The 24316-nt window shown below is 41.6% G+C and overlaps 1 protein-coding gene and 1 pseudogene across 2 annotated transcripts in view; one reads left to right on the top strand and one right to left on the bottom strand.

Annotated features, from left to right (window-relative positions):
* Mosmo (modulator of smoothened) overlaps positions 1–24316 on the bottom strand; it is a 70679-nt gene that overhangs the window by 45803 nt on the left and 560 nt on the right.
* LOC120100485 (small nucleolar RNA U13) lies at positions 13832–13928 on the top strand (annotated as a pseudogene).

The following is a 24316-nucleotide window of genomic DNA, read 5'->3' as shown; positions in this document are numbered from 1 at the left end:
ATCAAAAGCTTAAGGCCAACCTGTCTCAAACACACACACACACACACACACACACACACACACACACACACACACACCAAACAAACCCACAACTAATATGCTTAATAGAGAGAGATAAACATTTTCCTTCTAAGATCAAGAGTAAAGCAAAAGAAGTTTGTACTATAAGTTCTAGCCAGAGCAATCAAGAAAGGAAATTAAATCCTTCAAAATACTACCAGAAGTAATAAAGGCTGTAGGAAGTAAGGTCAACATACAAAAGCACATTCTCGTATATTAGCAATTAATTCAATATACCAGAACTAAGAAAGCAAATACACTGTTATAAATGCTCTGAGGTCCTCACTTCCGCCAGGTATTAAGGCCGCGTCACTCTCACTCCCAGAATGCGAGTGAACACACTAAGCATCTGCTGTCCTTAGACTCATCAGAGACCTGGGGCTACCGGGCAAATCACTGTTGGCACGTTGTTGTTGTTGTTGTTGTTGTTGTTGTTGTTGTTGTTGTTGTTCTTCTTCTTCTTCTTCTTCTTCTTATTATTATTATTATTATTATTATTATTATCATTATCATCATTATTATTATTTTGGTTATTTTATTGGGTTTTTATACTTCTACTTCCCTTCCAACCTTTATTCTACCCTAGTCCCTTCCGACCCAACACTAGGTAGGAGAGAGAGACAGAGGGAAAGGATGTAGACTCTTTAGACTGTGGATAACTCTGAGAGCTAGAAATTCCAAGAGGGCCAGCCTGGGTGGGAGGAGCCCACTTTCTTGAGATTGTCTCTAGGAACCTTATTGGTTCCTATCTCACAATAATGATCAACAAGAGACTGCCTCTTGCAGAGATAGTTTGCAGTAAAAGAGCAAACTATCTGTTTTGAAGGAAGCCCAGAGCATCTGTTCTTTAATAAAAAATATGGCTGAAAAGAAACCATTTCACCAGTACCCAAGTAGACATTTCAAAAAAGAAGGTACTTTATCTCACCTTAACTAAATATCCAACATTTCTAGCCTCATGTCTCAGAGGAGAAAGGACCAAGAAGCACTGTAAGGGCCACAACCCAGAATGCAGACATTAAGATAGTGACCTAATAACAGGGCCACAGCGGTTCACAGACTACGTCTTCCATCGCATCACAGGGCTCCTACAAGCTGCAAGTTAGATAACAGCAGGTCTCATGCTTTACTTAAGTCTCTAGCAGCTACAGGGAAGACGCAGCAATTAATAGCACTTGTTGCTATTGCAGAGGATCAGAATATAGTTTCCAGCACCCACGTCAGGCAGCCCACAACTGCCAGTTAACTGCAGCTCCAAAGTATCCAACATCCTCTTCCCACCTCTGCCGCCCTCTTCTGGCTACTGACATGCACAAGAACACCAACACAGACGCCGTTAAGAACAAACAAAAACCACAGAAATCAAGGAAGACAAAGTCTAAATCATATTCGAACTGTAGAAAATCAAAGAGAAACTGGCAGCTTCATACATTACTTACGAGCAAGTAAAAGAGACTGGAACAACACTGTTACAGCTAGCTGATCCAGAAATGTACCACACTAATCAGCAACATCACTGTTAGGGACACATGCATATAAAAACTGTCTACAGGAAAGTGTGTGTGGGTGTGAATGTTCATATCAGTGATTGTTTATAATGGCTGCAAATGGTGGAAACAAGGTGCCAGTTAGAGTAAGAAAACTGTATCCATGAAGAGCAACAAAAGGGAATGGGAATTTGATGCATACTACCTACCATATGGATACTATTTGAATGCTATGCAGAAATGCCAGTGATAAAAGATGATAGATTAGGATTCCATTCATACGAACTATCTAGGATAGGGAAAGAGAAATAGGAAGTAGATGAAATAGCTTCCTAGAAGTTGGGCTGGGGAGATGGGGTGATAACTAAAGGGCACAGGGCTTCTTTCTGAGATAATCACAGTGCTCTATCACTGGGTAAATCTAGATTGCTGGCGGATGTAGGGCTGTGAACATACAAACTGGAGAAATCATACTGTACTTGTTAAGGTATGGGTTGAATGGCATATGAGTGTACCTCAGGGAATCTGCTCACAATAAGACCACACTCTTCACAGTCCAGTCCCTGTTTCCCCACCCACTGTCACCTCATATCAGCCTTCACATTTCAGTTCTTCAGACTCTGAGCTTCCAAGTTTTCTACATGAAAATGTGTGTGTTGTGGGGTGGGGAAGGGGCGCCTCTCTGAGGCCTTGCATTCAGATTTCCTTCTACCCAGGGCACTCTTAAGTCCCTTCTTTCTTTGGCCAGTTCCTGCACAATCTTTAGATATTGCCTTATTGGTGCATTTATAGATAAATGTAGGAACCAGGCACGGTGAAGCACACCTATAATCCTAGTACTTGGGAGGCAGAGGCAGGTGGATCTCTGAGTTTGGGGCTAGCCTGGTCTACAAAGCGAGTACAAGGATAGTCAGGGCTACAAAGAGAAACCCTGTCTCAAAAAACCAAGCCAAACCAACCAAACAAAAAATTTACATAGTAAAATAAAAACAAAGAAAAAGTCACCAACCACATGAAGTTCAAGAAGAAGAAAGACCAATGTGTAGATGTTTCAGTCCTTCTTAGAAGGGGGAATAAAAATACTCAAGGGAGGAAACACAGAGACAAAGTGTGGAGCAGAAACTGAAGGAAAGGCCAGAGACTGCCCCACTTGGGGATCCATCCCATATACAGACACCAAACCAGTCACTATTGCTGATGCGAGAAGTGTTTGCTGACAGGAGCCTCATATAGCTGTCTCCTGAGAGGCTTTGCCAGAGCCTGACAAATACAGATGTGGATGCTTGCAGCTAACCATTGGACTGAACATGGGGTTCTCAATGGAGGAATTAGAGAAAGGACTGAAGGAGCTGAAGGGGTTTGCAGCCCATAGGAAGAACAATACCAACCAACCAGATCCTCTAGAGCTCCCAGGGACTAAATCACCCACCAAAGAGAAGACATGGAGGGACCCATGACTCCAGCCACATATGTAGCAGAGGATGGCCTTGTTGGACATCAATGGGAGCAGAGGCCCTTGGTCCCAGGAAGGCTTGAAGCCCCAGTGTATGGGAATGCCAGGGCAGGGAGGTGGGAGTGGGTGGGTGAGTGAGGGAGTATCCTCATAGAAGCAGGGGGAGGAAGCATGGGATAGGGGGTTTCTGGAAGGGAAACCTGGAAGGGGGATTAATATTTGAAACGTAAATAAATAAAATATCCAATTTAAAAAAAAAAAGAAAAAGAAGCCATGATTTTGGGAGGGAGGATACAAGAAAGGGGTGGGAAGAAAGAGAAATGATATAACTATATTTTAACTTAAAAAATTAATATATAGATTTAAGTTTCAAAAGGAAAAAATGTCATTTCTCTTTTGCCATCGCTAACCTTCCATGCCTCAGAAGCAACCAGTGAGCATCCACAGCATTGCGCCTGCTATTATCCAGTGCTTTTCTCAATGGCTTCCAACTACCTATTTAACTGTCTGGATCACTCATCAGTTTCTTGTGTTTGGGCCTACAAAAATTAATTGTAAGTACTTTATGAGGATTAAACTAATCCTCTCTTCTGTGATCATCTGTCACCTCAAAATAAGAGTTAAAAAAAGAAGTACCCTTCCAAGAAAAGTCACATTATACAGGAAATATTTAATGGTAAAATGAAAAGTATGACATATAATTTAACTAGAAAAAAGACATGAGGGTAGTTAATGTTCAAACATTCTAAGCAAATTCTGAAATGGAAAAATAATGATCTATCTTATGTGGATAAGCTTTATTCAGACACATACATGTTTAAATTGACTTGAAAATGGAGATTTTTAAATAAGTTTTTTATTTATTCTTTTGACAATTTCATAGCATGTATAGAATGTGTTTTAGTTAGGGTTGTATTGCTGTGAAGAGACACCATGACCACAGCAACTCTTGTAAAGGACAGCATTTAATTGGCGCTGGCTTACAGTTCAGAGGTTCAGTCCATTATCATCATAAAGGAGGCCATGGTGGTGTGTAGTGGACATAGTGCTGGAGAAGGAACTGAGAGTTCTACATCCAGATCAGCAGGCAGCAGGAAGAGACACTGGGCCTGACTTAAGCATTTAGAACCTCCCAGTTCCCACTTCCAGTGACATACTTCCTCCAAAAAGGCCACATCTCCTAATAGTGCTACTCCCTATGGGAGCCATTTTTATTCAAACCACCACACGATGTGTCTTGATCCACTCCATCTTTCCATTCCCACTCTCTTCCTACTTGTAACACGTCCTTCCCCCAACCCCACTTTGATGACTGCTCCACTAACCTCCTTCCCTCCCTGTGTTTTTTGCGATCCAGTGAGTCCCAATTGATACTGCTTACTGGGATTCTGGCTGATCTTGTTGGCTTGATTGTGTACAGGTGACCACAGTGCAGCGAGTTAATAACTGCAATGGCTATGCCAGTCCAAAAAGACAAGGAAAATAGTTTTGATTTTCAAATTCTTCTTCATATTTGAATTTTCTCCTCAAGTGATGCATGACAGGTTGTAAATATCTACTTACGGGAAGGTCTGCAAGATTAAACCCAAGAGAATGCTAGCTTGGGGCATTTTTATCAATGATGAATCAGGACAGTTAGTATAGATCCCATCTGGAGTCTGAAATAACATGTGATGGCCTTTGTATAGATTTTCTTCAAATTTAATGAACTTGGAAAGCATTTTGCCAGGAAATTTTCAGACTTTGAGGGTAGAATGGAGAAGCATGGTCGCATGGCAGGAGGGAGCAGAGGAAACAGCCTTTCTACACCATTACTAATTTTTGTGATGCTATTAGGCAATTTAATTAATACGAAATTCTTAATCCCTCCACTGGAAGCCTTACCTGCAAAATACGCTGGGGTGCAGGAGGAGCAGAACTTGTGAGAATGGCTGATCAGTGAAAGGGGATGGGGTTGGGGGTAACAGAGATACAAACACCTGGCTAGAAGCCCTAAAAGTGCAACAGCAGCCTTTTCTCTTTCAAGCAGATTTCAGTGTCTAGAGTTCTAGTTCAACTGACAGCTAAATCATATGCTGAAGTTTAAAACAAAAAGGCAATGGAAAACTAAAAGTTTAAAACACAAGAATTCTAAACAAAAGCAAAGTGGGTTTCCTTAAACCATAGACCTTAACATATAGGACATTAAGGCGAGCTGATCTCTCACCACCAGATAGATGACAAGGACAGAAGACTAAATAGCAACTCGACTGAGGAGAACTATGGGAACCCTGCTTCATTTTATGAATCATACTTGGATCTAACAGCTCCGAGAAAGAATGCTTTCAAAATTGGAGGCATTTAAAATGTCAAGAATGTGCATTAAACACTGCCTTTGTGACTCTTAAAGCACCAGCACTACAGAAGGGCAGGGAAGAACTGCTCTGGTGCTGCGCTCACTGAGGTTCACGGGGTGGGTGGGGAAGCTAAGTGGAGGGTAAACGCAGAGCGTGAGCTGTGTGATCTACAGCCCTGTGAAAAGCAAAGTTTTTGAAAGAGCAAAATTAAAAGAAATACGACTAAGTAAATTACATATAACAGTTCCAAAAGGACGGAGTATGCTTAGAGGTCAATTAAAGAAGAAAGCAGTTGTTTCAGAAATAAGCTTAAAACAGCCTTTGGATTTTTAGAGTATTTAATTATGTGCTTCTGACATTAAAAAAAAATCTTTTCTTAGTCCCACAGTTCTGCAGCTTATCTATGACAGGGCTGCAATGCTTACAACACATATATTAGAACTTCTACTCCATACAACCAAATAATCAAAAGAAAGGCACACTTACATGGATTGCATAAAGTTGGCCATATACAGTATACACGTTCCACAGCTTTAGATTCGATCAATCCCATACTGAAAATATCCAAGGGGAGGAGAGGAGGGACAAAACTGCACCTATACTGAAGACACTAAAGGTTTATACTTTTCCATGCCACAATCCCTACAGCAATACAATGCACAACTACTTATACAGCATTTCAACTGTATTAAACATTGTAAATAATTGAGATGAAAACGCGGAGAGAAGGATGGTCTGGTTTATAAGTGAATAGTATGTGGTTTTACACAAGGGACTTGAGCACTATGGTTGTGGATCATGAACCCAGTCATCCAGACACTGAGGAATGAATGTACACACACATATGCATAAATATTCAGTATAATGATTCCATTCTGAAAACCTGAAAGCAAGAAGGGAAGACCTGAATAGTTTAATTAAAAGTAATAATTTTTTTGATGTATACTTTCTGTTTTCTGGATGGAAACCATACATTTTTTAAATTGGATGGTAAGACCTAGGAAAGTAACAACTCAATGTGAATCTAGAAACATGCAAATATGATTTCAAAAGGAAAACCATATTCAGATGTTCTACCCAAAGGTTATGGCCATAATAAAGACCCTGGAGATGACCTGTTGGCTTAGCCTGGCAAGTCTCTCCAAAGGAACAGAAATGTTTTCCTACTGAGGCAAAGTTGCCGAAGGGCAGGGCAGGAAACCAATCAGAGATTTGGTCTCCGTGAGACTGCACAAGTGGAGTAGGTGTTTAGCAGTTTTCTTTCTCACTTCCCAAACAGGATCTCAAGTATTTTGGTTCAGAAAGAAACCTAGTTTTGTCCTCAACTCTACCTTAGAATGCTAATACTGAAATTTAAAGGCTGCTCAGGCTGGGGAGATGCCTCAGTAGTTAAAGCACTTAACTTTAAGTGCAAGTGTGAGGGCTGGAGCTCAGAATCTACAAACACATGTAAATGCCATGTGGCCATAGTGGCCAACCTATAACTCCAGCATTCAAAGGTGAAGACAGGGGATCCCAGGAGCAAGATAGCAAGAGAGACTAACTGTACATATAGGAGCCCTCTGGTTCAGCTGAAACTCTGCCTCAATGAATAGAGTGGACAGGCTTGAGATGGGCTTCCAGCTATAACATGTATACAGCCCTTCAACATACCTGCACACACATACACACATATACACACACCACATACACGTATGCACAAGGAAAATAAAGAACACTCATAAACCACCCACAAAGCTGGAGAGGGATAATAGCTGTCATTTCACTGAGTGCTTCCTGAGAGCTACAATAGTGAAAATCTTTCCCATGGGCTCATCTACATCTCAAAATAACTGAACAAGGGACCTAATAGCAAGTTAAGCCCTTAGGTGTTTGCTAGAAAGAACTGGTTAGGGAATGTACCATGTCTGCTTCTACACTGTGCTCAAAGTTTATGATTTGGGACTATCTGGGCACAACAGTTTTATTTTTCTTGAATATTTATCCAAGGTCAAAACCAAAGTGTTTCACCAACACAGACGACCACAAACAAGTGGAACATTTACCACAGAGAACGATTTTGAACAGAAAATTCTAAAGTAATGTACTTAAAAATTCAACCTAATAACAGAATTATAATACCAGTTTATAGTTTTAGTTCTGATAAAAAGTACATTTTAAAATTAATCCAGTTGCCAACTCTTACTTCCTTTTAAAAGTGTGTAGAAATCTTGGGCTTTGACCTTCATGACTACTTCTCTGATAAATTATATAAAAATTACATTTTAAAGCCACACCCTGCTATGACTTCTCAGGAGTGGTTAAAAAAATAAAGGAAATTCATTTAATTCTAACTAAAGAAGAGATCTTTCAAAATGCTGTAATTTAAAAAATTATTTGGAGACTTATCACATAATACACTTTAAGAAACAGCCAGTCAAATTTGTCACTGTCCTTCTCATCCACTGACTCAGGACACTTTCTCTCCACCACGGCCTGGCTACCCAAGTTACTTACCTGCCTTCCTCATACCCCCTTTTAGCAGGACACAGCGCTCATCAACAACTGTTATTTCATCACTATTTCTATTTGCCTTTTTAAATGGGAAATGGTTTATGGAGTAATACATTCCCACAATCTCTGATGAAAACAAAAAGGCAAAAAACCAGGTTACTGACTCTATTCTTTATCACTACTCTACTTTTATCTCTGCATTGTGTCACACAATCACAATTATCAATACCTCCAATTATCAATAGATCAGTCTCTACGAGAAAGCAACTCCATCACACATAAACTCGGAGTTTTAAAGGGTGGACATGATTGCAGGGAATGAAATTCTTTTTGGGGGGTAGTGTGTTTGTGTGTGTGTTGGGAGGCAGAGTGTCTCTGACTAGCCCTGGCTGTCCTGGAACTCACTCTGTAGGCCTTTGAACTCAGTGACTGGCCTGTGTCTGCGTCCTAAGCACTGGGATTAAAGACATGCACTACCAGGCCTGGCTTGGGGAATGAAGTTAATAAAGGAAAGGAGACCCTTTAAGGCAGCTTCAAAAGCCTGGTTCCATGATGGGCAGTAGTGGCACCCACCTTCAAACAAACACCAAAACACTGTATTGTAAATACTTATTTTTCCTGTGTATGAGGATAACAGTGTGCATGTGTGCATGTGTGGATGTGTGGATGTGAGGAGTGCATGTGTGCATGTGGAGATCAGAGAACAGCCTGTGGGAGTGACTTCTCTCCTTACACCACCTCGTGGGTCCTGACGACCAGACTAGGTTGTTGTGCTTGGCAGCAAGAGCCTTTACCTGCTGAGTCAGCCTCCAGTAACTTTTGGAAAAAGAACTTTGGTTGTATTCCCTTAATGAGATATCACTAAGGACAAAAAGAATGTAAGGATACAGTGACCTCTGTAGGCTGCAGCCCTTCTACAACTGCTCTGCACTGCAGTGAAAGCGCGAGCTCAGGGATGGGAAGTATCGGACGTAAAAAACAAAAGGGTTATTTTTATTTATATGAATGCACTGTAGCTGTCTTCAGACACACCAGAAGAGGGCATCGCATCGGATGCCATTACAGATGGTTGTGAGCCACCAAGTGGGTGCTGGGAATTGAACTCAGGACCTCTGGAAGAATAGTCAGTGCTCTTAACCACTGAGCCATCTCTCCAGCCCCCACCTACCTCACCCCTTTTTTAGTTTTTTCCGAGACAGGGTTTCTCTGTGTAACCCTGACTGCTGTTCTGGAACTCCCTGTGTAGACCAGACAGAGATCCACCTGCCTCTGCCTCCTGAGTGCTGGTATTAAAGTCCCGGCACCACCGACTAGCAGTAAAAGGTTTCTGAAAATCGAGTAAACAAAAACCAAGGCAAAGATCACCCATAACCAAGCTGGGGTGTTTCTACCCATGCTGGCCTGTGTGCTGCTTGACTTCACTGCACCCCTGGTTCTAAACACACTTGCAGTTTGCTGTGAACGCAGTCTTTCCAGGTAAAGCAAAAGAACACTGCATGAGACACCTCAGCTCAGGTTTGAGACTCCTCTATGTTATGAACTACATTTTTTATTGTATATACAGATACTTCTGAACATAATGGAAAACAAAGACTTTTAGTGTTTTCCTGTTAGCGTTCTTTAGCACTTATCAAATTAAGTTATCTTTGGATTACACTGTGTAAGAATGTTTGATTTTGGGTTGGGGATTTGGCTCAGTGGTAGAGCACTTGCCTAGCAAGCACAAGGCCCTGGGTTCGGTCCCCAGCTCCGAAAAAAAGAATAGAAAAAAAAAAAAAAAAGAATGTTTGATTTTTAAAAACTATTTTGAGATGCTGACTTCAGTTTCATTAAACAAAAATCATTAAATGATTTTGGCTTGGGATTAGGACAGAACTGCCAACCATTCCTGACATGGCCTTAAACCAACGTCTGCTATTTTGTATTATGTATTTATGTGAAGTAGCATTCTCTGCACTGACAATCATCAAATCAAAATATTGATCAGCTGGAAAATGTTGATGATGCTCTATGCCTTATATTAGCAAATATTCAGCTGAGACTGAATCTTTATGTAAATTAAACAAGCCCATTCTTCTAATCAATATGTAAATTTGTTTTTTCTTTGTTATACAGTAAAATTATATGCATACTAAAGAATTCTTGTAAAATAATTTTGGGTGACTGGAAAAATGGCTCAGTGGTTACTGCCCTTGAAAATGTCCCAAGTATGGTTTCCAGCACTCTTGTCAGGAAGCTCACAACCGCCTATAACTCTAACTTCAGGGGATTCCATTCATGTGCACATAGACACAGACACAGACACACAGACACACACACACTTAAAAAATAAATCTTAGAACAACTTTGACTAATTATAAGTGAATGTTTAATTTGCACACTTTTTCCATTTATCTATTGTGATGCTTAATATTGTCCTCATAACAGGATCTAGACTCATTAACAAGATAAACTTCTGGTATGTCTATAAGGAGTTTTAGATTGGGTTGACATCAGAAGACCCATCTTAAATGTGGGTCACACCATACCATGGGCAAAGGTCCCTGACTGAATAAAAGGTGAGCTGAGAACCAGAGCTCACCTCTCTGCTCCCTGCCTGCAGGTCCAATGTGAACAGATGCTTCATGCTGCTGGTGTCATGCCTTCCCTACCATGATGGACCAAACCCTCAAACTGTAAGTCAACACAAACCTTTCCTTTCTTAAACTTGCTTTTGTCAGATATTTGTCAAAGTGATGAGGAACAGTAACCAATACATGTACATAGGTGGGGTCCTGGTGCAGCAGGGTTACTAAGTACAAAGTGTTTAAAGAGCCCTCCTCAGGAGGTTCCCTGCCCCCATCGTTCTCCCTCTCTGTATATCTCTGTCTCTGTCTCCCTCTCTCTCTCTCTCTCTCTCTCTCTCTCTCTCTCTCTCTCTCTCTCTCTCCCTACCCCCCCCTCCCAACCCCCACCTATCTGCCTGCAGGTCAAGATGTAGTATGTAAGTCTTTTCTACTTCTCCAGCACCATGCCTGGCTGCGACCATGCTTCCCGCCATGATGATAATGGACTAAACCTCTGAAAACTCTAACAGCTGGGTCAGGATCTAGACAGAGGGCAGAGGTGCTGCTGAGCCCAGAAAGGCAAACACAAACGCTCCAGGACACCGGCTGCTGCTCATCATTCACGGTCAGACGGAACCCTCGTGCCCCACCCCACACCATGAAAAAAAAGAAAAAAAAAGAAAAAAAGAGCCCTCCTCAGGACATTGCTATTTGAATGTAAACCCAACTGATCCACACCCACCCCCAACACGGGGTCTTGCTCTGAATCCCTAACAGGTCTGAACTGTGTGGACCAGGGTAGCCTCTCACTTGTACTCCTCCTCTTTGCCCATGATCCAAATGCTGGGACTACAGTGTGCTCTTCTATGCCTTTCCCTTGAATTATTACCTAACCACACACATGTTCTTGTTAAAAATGTCACAGAACTTAAACCTCTTATGGTACAAGTAAGATATATGCATCCTTAGGAAAAGGATGCTATATCAAACTTTACCATACTATATCAAACTTTACCATGATAAACAAAAATTTCAAGGATACTAGACATATATGTACTGTCCTTCATGTGTATATGCATGTGTGAATATTAGTCCAAACCAACTGTATAAGCCAATAAATTCAATTAACATTTATTAAAAAGCCTTTCTTTAAATCCTATTGAAGTGACTGAAAATTCAGACAGATGGACAAGTTAGAATTCTGTCAGAAAGCAAATAGCTAATGAGAAGTAGACTGAAAGAGAAGCAGGCTCACAGAAAAGGGGCTACTGTACCTGCAGTCTGTAGTAACATGGGCAAAGATGGTCATTCTGATTACAGAAGTGAGTGGGTCTCTGAAAACACTAGAGAAATAGCAGCTCAGTTCAGCAGGCTGTGCATCAAGCCAGCGGGAACTGAGCACTGAAAACGGCATTTTCAACTGGGTATAAGCTGCTTGAATACTCAGGCTGGGAACCCGCTGCAACTGGCTCTTAAGAAGGGCAGGGAACAGTGAGAGATGATAGGTAAGCAACGTGCTATTTTATTCAACTTTGAGCTAAAAAGGGACAAAGGTATTGTAAACTCCTTTCAGAGGCAAAAAAATTAATAAAAGAAATAGCACAGTAGGAGGAAACCCACAATGTAACTACCACCCCTGATGACTAGGAAGGTACTCACACCGAGACCAGTAAATCTTTTTTTTTAATTAACTTGAGTATTTCTTATTTACATTTCAAATGTTATTCCCTTTCCCAGTTTCCGGGCCAACATCCCCCTAACCCCTACCCCTCCCCTTCCTTATGGGTGTTCCCCTCCCCATCCTCCCCCCATTGCCGCCCTCCCCCCAACAATCACGTTCACTGGGGGTTCAGAGACCAGTAAATCTTAAGTGCCAGTTGGATCATTGAGAGCAGACACTGTAGATGGAGTACAAGTGTGACTGTAAATGGATACAGGCGGACACTATAAACAGTCCTCTCAACTTCTCCATGCCATCTGATACAGCAGGAGGGTTTGTCTCCTAATCAGAATCCACCGAAGTCTTCAGAGTTGAATTCTAAAAGGTGCCCAGTCTGCCAGTCCATAAGAGTCACTCGGGGTTAGAGAGATGGTAGATAGGATCATGCACGGCTTTTGCAGAGGTCCCAATTTCACTGTTCCCTGCCTGAGTATTCAAGCAGCTTATACCCAGTTGAAAATGCCATTTTCAGTGCTCAGTTCCCGCTGGCTTGATGCACAGCCTGCCGAACTGAGCTGCTATTTCTCTAGTGTTTTCAGAGACCCACTCACTTCTGTAATCAGAATGACCATCTTTGCCCATGTTACTATAGACTGCAGGTACAGTAGCCCCTTTTCTGTGAGCCTGCTTCTCTTTCAGTCTACTTCTCATTAGCTATTTGCTTTCTGACAAGTCTTTGTCTTTTCCCCATGCTGCCATAGAATTCAAGCGCCCATGTTGGGTGTCTTATACCACCATGAACTCCAGTTTCAGAGGGATCTCGAACCTTTGATCTTGACAGGCACCTGCACTCATGTACATTCCTACAATACACATAATTTAAAAAATTTTTTTAAAAGAATTTGTTAAGAACTGGGCAGTGGTGGTGCACGCCTTTAATCCCAGCACTGGAGACAGAAGCAGGTGGATCTCTGAGTTCCAGGCCAGCCTGGTCTACAGAGCTGAGTTTCAAGACAGCCAGTGCTACACAGAGAAACTTGTTTCGTGGGTGAGGTTTGTAAATAAGAGTTTAAAGTCAAGCTTAGCTATAGTTAAGTCTAAGATCAAGCAAGGCTACATGAGACCCTGTTTCTAAAAACATAAAGAAGTGTGGAACTTAAAACAAAACAAAAAACAAAAAAACCTCGAGTTAGGTGTAGTAGTTAGGTGTAATAGGTAGATGTAGTGGTTAGGTGTAGTAGGTAGGTGTAGTAGGTAGGTGTAGTGGTTAGGTGTAGTAGGTAGGTGTAGTGGTTAGGTGTAGTAGGTAGGTGTAGTGGTTAGGTGTAGTAGGTAGGTGTAGTGGTTAGGTGTAGTAGGTAGGTGTAGTGGTTAGGTGTAGTGGTTAGGTGTAGTAGGTAGGTGTAGTAGGTAGGTGTAGTGGTTAGGTGTAGTAGGTAGGTGTAGTAGGTAGGTGTAGTGGTTAGGTGTAGTAGGTAGGTGTAGTAGGTAGGTGTGGTAGTTAGGTGTGGTAGTTAGGTGTAGTAGTGCATGCCTTGACTTCCAGCACTTGGGAGGCAAAGCCATGCAGGTTTGTGTGAGTTCAAGGCCAGCTTGGTCTACAGAGTTTAGTAAGTTCCAGGACAGCTAGAGCCACAAAGTAAGATTCTGTTTGGAAAACAAAAATCCAAACCAAACCAACCCAAATCCAACCTAAACCCAACCCAAGCCAACCCTCAGTTAAGTGTATGTACCAGAAAGGACAAATGTTTTTAAGCCCTGAAATCAAACAAGTGGATTGGAGGAAAACTGGACAAATGGTTTATAAGAGTGAACATTGGAGTGCTCATGCCACAGCGTGACATGTTGCTCTCACAAATCTTGTTAGGATGCTGGCACGTTGACACTGAGAAAAGGGGGGAGGGGATTACAATATTGTACTGTGTTTGTTTATAGAAGTAAACAACTACAGCATGGTCTTAGGGGCTAGTTTAGAAATCTAACTAGTATTGACCAAAATAACCAATCAACCTATAGAGCTTTCAGCTTACAGTTTTAAAGTTGCAAATGACTACAGGGTAGCTATACCCTATTTTCCAAATGAAGACCAGCTAATGTATCTAAAAAGAATAGATAATGTATCTAAAAGGAGCAGATACATTACTTGGTTTACATTCGCAACTTTCAAACAGTGTAAGGTGAAAGCTCTATAGGTTGATTGGTTATTTTGGTCAATGCTAGTTAGATGGGTGTGTTGGCTTACATCTGAAATCCCAGGTCTAGGCAAGCTGGGGCAGGAGAATTACAGTGAGTTCAAGTACAGCTTGGGCCACATAGTGACTTACAGGGTTACTGTGGAAGATTTGTCTCAAAGGAAAACAAGAAAAATCTATACTAAAAAAACATTGCAAGAAACACAAATAACTGTGACATAGACATGATATCATGAGAAATGCACAAGTTATTAAGGGGATAGCATAGCTGACTTGATGTCAGCTGAAGATTCTTGACAGATAGACAAGACACAGATAAGATAGGGAACAGAATGAGCATGAGGGCTTTGCTTTGTAGGCTGAGAAAACATAAGTAAAAGCTCTGAGATAAGAAAAGAGTTGTACTTAGGACACAGTAATGAAGTGGGTTAGAATACAGACTCTGTAAGGAGAAAAGGGACTGAGGTTGAAGGGAAAGTGGAGCCACACTCTGATAACTGTGGAGTGCCTGATGCTTTACAGATGCAGGTGTGCTCATGGTGTCTGCTCAAGTACATGCGGTAAAGGCCAAGATCAGTTCTGTGGGCAAGTCACATGACTCCCGTCTCTCTGTAGGGTGAACCGCAGCTCTTATATAAGGGTTAGTTAACACAGAAAGCCCAGAACAGTATCTGCCACAGAGTGCTATGTTAAGTATTTACTATGGTTATACTTGTACTTTGAAGAGATAAGTTTAGCAGCAATGTAGAGAGAAGTGGACTGGAATGGAAAAGCCTTTGCTGTACCTCTTTTACTCATGCAGTTCCACCTCCAAGGACAAGTACTGTAGAAGGCCTCTTCAGTATTTAAATACTCATTATTAAATGTATCACTTGTAAGGTTCAAACCGCACCTCCTTTCTGACCATCTGGTCTATTTTATTCTTATAGAATACAGGTATTTCAAGGATTTTTTTTTCATGTGCTTCAATATAATCCTTCTGAATAGGAGCTGGAGAGATGGCTCAATGGTTGAAAGTACCTGTTGTTCAGGTAAAGGCCTGAATTCAGTTTCTTGGTGGCTCAAAACACTGCAACTCTAGTTCCAGAGCATCTTGAGTCCTCTGACCTCTGTGGGCACTCGCCATGTAAGTGGTACACATATGAAGAGCCAGGCAAAACATTCACATGATCAAATAAATAAATCTAAACAATAAATCAGGGCTGAAGAGATGGCTTAGTGATTAAGAGCACTGGTGGCTCTTTCAGAGGACTTGGGTTTGAGTCTCAGTCCCCACATGGCAGCTCAGTCATCTGTAACTCCAATTCTAGGAGCTCAAACACCGTCTTCTGTCTTCCAAAAATACTAGGCACACATAAGGTACACAAATATATAAGCAGGGAAAACACCCATACAATAAATTAGATAGTTTTTAATTAAAACCATACTCGTGAATATTCAGCACAAGCTCCTTTTAAACCACAAACACTTCAATAGCCTTTGTTGTAAGAATGGAAACGCGTCCAGTGATTTAGGGAATGCCCAAGGGAGCAGTAAGGAACGTTCATGATTAAGATAAACATTTGCTTCATTAAAATGATGTCAATTTATAAAGGAAATAGCCATATTTTTGATAATCTAAGAAGCTTTTGAGTCTTGCCATTCCAAGTTAGAGAACTGCTTAGTATAACTGATGGGAACATGGTCTACTCTTTAGAAAAAACTTGTATCTAGTGAAAAGCTGGCCCAGTGACACTCCAAGGTCAACAGTACCACAGACAGAAGAACAGAAGAGCAAAGGAGCAAGCTGCTCCTCCAGGTTCTCATCTGACTCGTCCAACTGTAGTTTTCTGTACTCTTGTTACTCTGACTATAGGATATGGGCCTCAGTTGAACGGCTCTATATTAAAAGTCGGCAGCTGCCTTTTTGCTCAATATATACAGCAGCAAGTGTCAAAATGCCAAATGTGACATTTTATTTATAGCTGAGTCACATAAAAGTGTAGCCCATTTCTAATTAAAAATAAATCAATTAACACAGTAATTCAAAGAAATGTCTGCCTCAAAACTGAACTGGGGTCATACACTGAAATTTTATAGAAGCAAAGCATACATGCTGGTTGGTGCTAATGCAAAGAAACATGTACCCACAGTCTCTCTTCTGTTAATTCTGAAGCAGTCAGTCTCAGAGGAACATAATATTCTACTCGCTTGATGAAAAGCTGGCAAGTACTCAGCGTAAATAACATTTAACAACAGAGCACACAGCAAGTGCAGCACAGATCAGTGCTGAAGACAGACTCCCATCCAGACACTTCTTTACTAGACTATGGTCAAAACACAAAATCACCCCCAATTTCTTATGACAAAGTCCAACGGCTTCTGTAATTATTAGGCTTTTTAGGGGCTAGCTGCTTAGCAGGATAAGTACTTAAAACAAACAAAAACTAGCAGTGGCACAAATTAGAAAACATTTTGATAACCGAGACATTGTGAGCAGGTAAAGCTCTGAGCGTGAAACTGACACCTACATGTGTCACTATGAACTGACACCTACAAGGCTGCCACTGTGCGACCTGAGCTATGGGGAACAGGAGGAAGGCATAAGGTCAGAGAGTGTGTGTGTGTGTGTGTGTGTGTGTGTGTGTGTGTGTGTTCCATGTATTTGCTGAAAGTCTCGATTTACAATGCAATAAGTTTCACAAACAGCAACACTTCACTGTATGCCCGAATGTCCCCTCATGGTATGTGTGATGCCCTCGGTTAACTATATGCAATGAAGTAAGGGGAAAATAAATTAACATTCATATGACAAAAGCTCTGGAAAACGAAAAAGAATTGTCTACACCTATCTCGGCCACAGTGGTGGTCACACCTATAATTCTAGCACTTGGTAGGCAGAGACAGAAGATGGGGAGTTTAAGATGATCCTCGGCTTGGAACACATGAGACCCTTTAAAAAAAAGCCTGCAAGGGGTTGGGGATTTAGCTCAGTGGTAGAGCGCTTGCCTAGGAAGTGCAAGGCCCTGGGTTCGGTCCCCAGCTCCGAAAAAAAAGAACCAAAAAAAAAAAAAAAAAAAAAAAAGCCTGCAATCTGTCTAAAAGATGGCTTGGCTCATAGTGACAATGGATGCAACTTCATGCTGCTTTGTTCCAAACCTGTGCACCCTTCCTACACTGCTTGGCTGCCTCTCACCTACACAAATTCTGTACTGTCTTTCAGATACACATAAAGCCAAGGCACTCTTGGTTTGGGTGCTTACGTGTGTCCCGTTAAGTTTCTATTGCCATTGCGCTTACTGTGCAGTCCTTCTGCCCAGATTGGACCAGCTGGGTTTTAAGAACGTTCAACTGGAGACACACCATGTTGCCTTAAATCTCTTTTTGGAACAAGGCAGGGCAAAAGTAAACAAACAAGACAGATAATACAAAAGAACAATCTTCCAAATGCCAGATGTTTTGGCTTTCTATGTAATAGTAGCAACTGTGACTAATAATCTAGGCATGTACTGTCTATCAGGCAGTGTGCTGATACCTCACATGCTACATTTTTTAAAATAATCATATTTTGTGTTATTGTTTTGTTTTTTGGCACAAGGCTTCTCTGTGCAGCCCTGGCTGTCCTGGGACTCACTTTGACCAGGCTGGCCTTGAACTTAAGAAATCTGCCTGTCTCTGCCTTCTCTGCCTCCAAAGTGCTGGCCAGCTGGCCAGCTGGTAGTCATCTTTTGAACTAAGTGATCACCTTCATTTTACAACTGAGGGATAGCTACATGCCACCCACCACGGGGACCCCAACAATGAAAACCTCAATTTATCTGCTCCAGATCCTACTGAGCCAGCCATCTTATTGCAACTAACCCCACAACAAACCCACATTTATCACACAAACAATTTAAAATGACACTGGCTTTGTCACTCTGGGCTAAAGAGTAGAGAACTGATGCTTGTGACTATTATTAGGCCAGTTTTAAGAGGGGTAATGGCAGATGCCACTGATCTAATGAGCACACAGGCAGCCATCACTCGGCAGTTTTTTTCTGAATTCCTTCTTTTAATGATTTCTCATTATTTTTGCCTTCTGTCCATGCTCTTTGTACCAATTGTCCCTACAACACTTTCAGGCCTGGTAGACTGAATGTCTGGTTGCATCTCTGTTGGTACCGATAAAAAAAAGGATTCAATGTTTTGAAAAAAAAAAATCAATGTTTTGCTCAGGATCCTTAATCTCATTTTAGAAAATCTGGTCTACACTGTAAAATTCAGTATCAGATAATTTCGAGCTTTGAGGATATCCTGTGAACACTATTAAAGACTTGTCTTTGAATTTTATCCAACGTTCTTATTACTTGATATGTGTAAGTTCTGATAATGTCACTCAAAAAAGATTCCTTTTTACTTATGTATATACGAATATACTTGTGTGTGTGTGTGTGTGTGTGTGTGTGTGTGTGTGTGTGTGTGTGTGCATGAGTGCAGATGTCTGTCAAGGCCAAAGAAGGTTGTTGGATCCCCTGAGGCTAGTTACAAGTAGTTGTAAACTACCTGATATAGGTGCTGGAAACTGAACTTGGGTCTTCCACAAAAATAGCAAGTGTGCCCTCTTTCCAGCTCCAGAATGTTACTTTTTAAAAGAACATTGGTGGACAACTTTATCATTACAGACTTTTCTTCTATTGCCTGATGATTGGGTAAATAAAAAGTACTTTATGGCTACAACAGACAGTTATTCAGCAAAGAAAAGTATTTTAAAAGTCCAGTATGGATGAACTTGAAAAAGATAACTGAAAAGGCCAATCACAAAAAATCCATTTACCTAAACTACTCAGAATCTGCAACTCTCTAGGCAGAAAGATTAGCAGTTGCTTAAGGCGAGGGAGTTCAGGATGACGGCTGAGAGGTATGAGCTTGCTTTTGGAATAATGGAAACACTCTAAAATTGACGTTGTAATACTGGTATACAGTTTTGCGAGTAAACAAAAACCACAGAATTGTATACACAAGCTGAGTATTTTATAATTACATCTCAGTAAAGTTGTTGAAAAAGAATTTTATTGGAGAAAGACTCAAAAGACTCATGAAGAAATATTACGGATGCTTTCTAAACCAGAGAACATGGTCTCAAGGCTTCTGCTCTCCTGGTCTCTCTCTGAGTCACCCCTGGGGCCAACAGAACAAGTTCTTAGTAGACGAGCTCACTCAGCAATGCTGCGGCACGCCACACACACGTCTGTGAGCACCGGATACTGCAGCTCAAGAGAGGCATTATGATTATTCGATAATAATTTTCCAGGACTGAATAGGTGAGTCTGCTTAGGTAGGAGCATTTTAATGTTTTAACCTGGTGTACAGGCCAGGAGCTATGTATGCACGTTGAACGTCAGAGAGCTATCGATCCTGCCAGTCGCCTAGGTGAAACTTAACTGCTTTGTTTGGGGAAGATGGCAGGAACCAGAAAGCAAGTACTTCTTTTCTCAAATCTCTCCATTCCCTAAGTTATCTCTCAAGCTTTAGACTTGATAAAAAAAGAAAACATCCTCACGAAATGTCAGATATTGAGTATAAACAGGGGAGTTTCTAACCATGAAAGTCAAAGGCTGCAGGAAAGGCAGGGAGAAGGGATTGAGTGACTTCATCTGTTAGTGTAAAACCTGGTACACATAGTCCAGGCTTTTTTTTTTTTTTTTTTTGGTTCTTTTTTTCGGAGCTGGGGACCGAACCCAGGGCCTTGTGCTTCCTAGGTAAGCGCTCTACCACTGAGCTAAATCCCCAGCCCTACTGAGCTAAATCCCCAGCCCTCCAGGCTTTTACCTATGAAGACCCATCTGTTCTTTCCTTCCAGAGGTCCTACAGGAACAGGTTCCCACTTCTGCTTAGGACTGGAGAGCTGTCTACATTTTGGGATCCAATAGTAGAAAAGTGCTTGTCCCCAAATAAGCCAGTCTTCAATATCCTCTTCTGTAAGCACTAATGCCACATTTTAGCTAATCATTTCCCCTTGAATGAATTTAAAATAGGAACAGGATAAAGCTAGTGGCCACATTCCTTGGCACAGGCCTTGTAATCCTGGTACCTAGGATTCGGTGGCAGGATGACTGTGGGTTGATCTGGCTGGGCTACACAATGAATGTGATAATCTTTTCAATGTGACCACCTCTAAAACCAGCTAAAGGACACATCTTTGGGCTGGTGGGTGAAGGTATATCCAAAAAGGACAGTCTCCCCCAGAGTAAGTAACACCTGAAAGAGAGCCTACCGTTAGACAGGTCAGAGGAAAACAGTGCTGCTTGCCTGACTTACTTCTTGCCAGTGTCTATCTTGTTGCTGTTGGTGCCATAGGAAGTCAGCTTCTAGGCCTTCCAGATTTTCAGAGCCAGACTGGGGTTGCTGAAGCATCTAGTCCTGACTGAGCAGTCACCAGTCTCCCAGCCTCTCTAACACGTAGACAGTCCCTATCAATTTTAAGCCATTCTAGGAAACTGCCTCTTATAATACACATATATAAAATATATATAAAATATCAGTTCTTTCAAGAACCTTGACTCATACAATGAGCTCAGGGCCAACCTGAAGTGGTCCCTGTCTCAAGAAACAGAAACAGTAGGTACAAGGGTATCAATGTCTGATCCCCACTTCAAATACTGACATCCCATCTGAACAAAGAGAAGAATGCAAACGTCTTCAGGAGTAAGTGCAGTAACCTTTTCTTACATACCCATTGTAGAGGTTTTGATTAAATGTAGGAGAGTAGCTCTTTTATACATTTAAAAAAAAGGGTTTGGGGGGTTGGGGATTTAGCTCAGTGGTAGAGCGCTTGCCTAGCAAGCGCAAGGCCCTGGGTTCGGTCCTCAGCTCCGGAAAAAAAAAAAAAAGGGGGGTTTGGGAAATGCAGTGACCTTCAGAGAGAGCAGCAGGCCAGTCTGTTTAGGGTAGTCACTGAACCCTTGCTGTAGAGGGATGACACCTCCATACAGGAATCTAGAGATCTGAAACAGCTTAACTGTTGATCATACTAAAACTAACAGCATTGTGTGTGTGTGTGTGTGTGTGTGTGTGTGTGTGTGTGTGTGTGACGAAAAAGTTTGCTCCTTTGGGGACAAGAGGACAGAGTGACACTGAAGTTAAGAAATATCTATGAAGACAAAAAACTAAAATTTGAGACTGAAACTCAAACCTGTCCCTTTAGTCTATCAAATCCTCATTTAAGACAAATGAAAACTGTAGGTAGCACTTCAAGGAAAAGATTCCTTTCTAGGACTCAAGCTAGAACCGTGACACCACAGCCCCAACATTTTCTTAAAATGACCCCTTGCCACAATGACACTCATGTATCACATACAACACTGAAACATGGAGAAATGTAGAAATGACAATTTTATATCAGCCAAATGCATGAAGCCAAAGGAATCCCAGTGAGTCGTTGACGCCTCTGGACCTCGGATAGCACCCAGCACCACATGATTGATATACTGCTGTCAATGCTGAGTCCACCAGGCAGCCAGAATCTGCCCTCCACAGGGCAGACTTATGTAACTGGGTCATTATATCCACCTGGCATTAAGCCTTCCTGGTTGTCCTGATGGACACTGCTAAGGGTCCTTTAGGAGTGCTTTCTCCAGGCACTTTCCCTTGCAAACTATTTCACTGCATGTGCAGTGAATAAACCACAGCTATCAGAGCAGACACAGCAAAGGTTCTCACAGCCAGGTAAAGTCACACGGAATGTATCTTTTCTGTATTGGGACCAGTTCAGCAAAAACAAACTAAACCTCTTCAGTCCAAAGTGTGGTCCCCACTCTCTGGCAACAAGCTGACAAGCTCATTGGCGGGGTTGTGTTTTTGATGCAGAGGCTGAGGAGCATCAAGGCTAGAGTATGGAGATGAGAAATGGAGCAAGAGGAACAATACAGAAGTGATAGTGAAAGCACAAAGCACCAGGGAGACATTTCGCTCTGTCTAAGCTCTGGAATGTTATGCTTGATGTTTACATATCTCTAAGAACATCTAATGTGGTCCTGTCATTTCCTACAGTAAAAGTTTAAGGCTTAGTGCAAAACAGCAATATAACAGTTACACTAAGTGTTCCGTGCTGAGAATGCCATGTACCATTCACTCTTAAAGCTTCCTGTGGGTTAATGTGGTTAGCTATCACTAGGAGCCAAGGAGGTGGCTAATGTCCTTATTTTACAGAGGTGAAAACAGACACAGGGAGGCTAAGGGGCTTGGGCCAATGCTACAATGCCAGCAAATGACAGTGCTCTTATCTGAACCCTAACACCTTCCTCAGTTGACTACAGTGGTTTTCTAACTATACTATGCAGATCACTTTAGTTCTAAGAGTTCTGCTGTATTTTTAGATTTATTTTTTAAAAATAATTTAAAATTTGCAATGAAGGGCTGGAGAGATGGCTCAGCGGTTAAGAGCACCCGACTGCTCTTCCAGAGGTCATGAGTTCAATTCCCAGCAACCACATGGTGGTTCACAACCATCTGTAAAGAGATCCGATGCCCTCTTCTGGTGTATCTGAAGACAGCTACAGTGTACTTATATATAATAAATAAATAAATCTTTAAAAAAAAAAATTTGCAATGAAGAGCCCAGTAATGGCTCAGTGGTTCAGAGTACTAGCTACTCCTGCAGAAGACTGATCTGATTCCCAGCATCCACATGATGGTCACAACCATCTGTTACTTCAGTATCTCTTTGGCCTCTTCCAGTACCAGGCATGCACAGGGTACACTGACATATATGTAGGAAAACACCCATAGAGTAAAATAAACATTGAAAACGACTGCAATAAAACGCCACCATCAAAATGTGAATAGACTGAACACAAGCAAGGGAAATGGCCAAGTGTTTTGCTATCCAGTGAGGTCCCTTGAGACCGTGGAGCCCAGCCAGTCCTCACACTCCACAGTCTACTTGCACTTCTTGTGATTGTCTCACTGATTTGAAAGACGTAACTATATTTTTTTTAGTATTTATTTCGTATAAGTATTGTTGGTGTTTTATTTCCAAGGGCATTTAGAAAGCTCACTATTTATTCACTATCACTGTTTAGAAAATTCACATGTCAAGGCAGCTGGACACTAGGGTCAGTGGGGCAGGGAGGTTGCCATACTGTACATCCACAACCACCAACATCCACAAAGACGAACAGGCCTACGGTCCGCGCACTCTCGGCAGCTGTTTCTCTTTCTCCACATTTTCTCCTTTCTGCAAACTTTGGGCTACTGTCCCTTTCGTGTCTTTGCCAACTCACAGTCAAAGATTTTAACTCTAAATCTGACTGCGCCCGTATTTATTCTCCTGCTTTCTCTCCAATGGCCTTCGAAACATCAGGTCTGGAATACTGCTCTCTTATATAATGTATAGTAGCAGTTCCCTTCTCCAGGCTACCTTGCTCGTGGACATTCTGTCCACTACTTACAGGCACTCCACTGAAAATCTTTTCTCAAGAAGGATCTCTTTACTCGACAGTGGGAACCTTTTGCTCCTAAGTACGTGATACTTAGAAAGTCTCACAAAGGAGTCATTACAAATGTAGTCAGAGTGAAAACAGCAGTGGTAATGAACTGAATGTCACACATAGAGTCAAATACATTGTCTGGAGTCAGCAGCACTTTCAAAAACAGCCCACAGGTATTACCAAATTCCACACGATCCCCAGACTCTCTTTTTTTATGTGTTACAATTAACAGCTCTGCTAAAATTCTACAGTCAAGACAAGTAGAATTCTTTAGTGTTATGTTAATAACCAGTAAATCTGGCAGCATGACTTTGTGTTACTAGGTCTAGATTAGAGAGGAGAGGAAGAAGAAAGCAACAAATGTCCCAGCTAGAATTTTCTTTTTTAAAAGAGCTAAAAATATTGTTGGATAAATTGAGAACCCTATACGACTCGTAAGAAGTTTGACAGCACAGCGATACATTTTATAACAAATCATTTGAAGGGTTCCCACTCCTCATTCCCTTCACTTTCACTGAACAAGCATTTCAAGACCGATCCTTAATTCTGAGCGGTTCTCCTGACAGCTGCGTACATTAATTAAAGGTTTGGTCTCACAGGTCTAGGTGAGAGAGAAAGGGAGAAGCACGAGAGGGTTGGA

The sequence above is a fragment of the Rattus norvegicus genome, chromosome 1 (genome assembly GCF_021556685.1).
Source record: "Rattus norvegicus strain SHRSP/BbbUtx chromosome 1, alternate assembly SHRSP_T2T, whole genome shotgun sequence".
Taxonomy (NCBI): domain Eukaryota; kingdom Metazoa; phylum Chordata; class Mammalia; order Rodentia; family Muridae; genus Rattus; species Rattus norvegicus.
Note: the sequence above shows the minus strand (reverse complement) of the source record. Positions and strands in the feature narration are given on the sequence as shown.